Source organism: Vipera berus, assembly GCF_964194415.1.
Source record: "Vipera berus genome assembly, chromosome: 1".
NCBI classification, from domain to species: domain Eukaryota; kingdom Metazoa; phylum Chordata; class Lepidosauria; order Squamata; family Viperidae; genus Vipera; species Vipera berus.
This window is the reverse complement of record NC_138202.1, coordinates 337392297-337393738: the sequence shown is the minus strand read 5'-3', so window position 1 is coordinate 337393738 and position 1442 is coordinate 337392297.

The window sequence follows — 1442 nt, the reverse complement described above, 5'->3', positions numbered from 1 at the left end:
CCAAACCCCAAGAAAATGATTTTCCCTAAAAGACCCACAGCCCATAGCTGGACTATCAACAACTATATAACTGAGCACTTTCAAATATGTTGGGGTTGCGTTTAAAGCAAGGAGAGTCACTCATGCAATTTATATTAGTCATCTTAGACAAGGAGTATCTCAGCCATTTTGTGATATCATATGTTCAGTAGTTTCTGTTGTCTGCTGTCATCAAACTTTTTCAGGCAAAAGCTCTAACCCAACTTCTATTTAGACCAGCATTGGGCCAAATAGTAACTTCAGACCACTGGTGATCATACAATCCTGGCTGCTCAGTTACATCTGGCACTCCTAAATTTGTTAACATTGTTGTTAAGTTAAAATTCATTCTTATCACAATAGAAACTACAGCATGGATACCAGCTATTAACTTCAATTAAACCTAACCTTCTCTGAGCAGTCATTTTCAATCCAGCAGGAAGGAGGCTCCCTAGTATTTTGCTGTCAATTCCCAGTTAATTTATGCACATTATGTAAGGACCAGGCCAGAGAACCTATCTTCACATAACACCTCCTGATTAGATCTACACTTTACATTAGATCATGGGTGTCAAACTCGCCACGTCACATGACATATTGTGACGTATCACGACTCCTTTTGCATTGCCGGCAATGGGGTGGGCACGGCTTCGGCATGATAAAACCGGCCCGCAGGCTGGCAGTTTGACACCCCTGCACTTGATGATCATTTTCTGGGGAAGCACATCTATATTTATCAGAATCTTTGCATTTATCTTTATGCACGTCTAAGGGACGCGGTGGCTCAGTGGGTTAGGACGCTGAGCTTGTTGATCAGAAGGTTGGCAGTTTGGCGGGTCGAATCCCGAGTGCCGCGTAGCAGAGTGAGCGCCTGTTACTCATCCCAGCTTCTGCCAACCTAGCAGTTCGAAAGCACGTAAAAATGCAAGTAGAAAAATAGGGACCACTACGGTGGGAAGGTAACAGCGTTCCGTGCGCCTTTGGCGTCTAGTCATGCCGGCCACATGACCACGGAGACATCCTCGGACAAGCGCTGGCTCTTCGGCTTTGAAACGGAGATGAGCACCGGCCCCTAGAGTTGGAAACAACTAGCACGCATGTGAGGGGGGAACCTTTACCTTACCTTTTACCTACTTTTTTCATTACCCCTTGAATGTGGATGAACCTTGGCAAGGACATGCTGCAACACCTTTTTCTGGGGCTGATACATAGTACAACAGTACAAAACTCCTATGACTAGCTGCTTGTGCCTTGTGTATGGAAGAAATAAAATGAATTACACATGTGCATTACACTGTGGCTTTTATCTGGCCTTATACCAGAATTTACCCTTTCTTTATAAGAATGTCAGGGCAGTGAGAAATCTTAATAAATAATATAGACTTATAATACATTTTGCAAGGGGCAGATGGCATAGACAGACA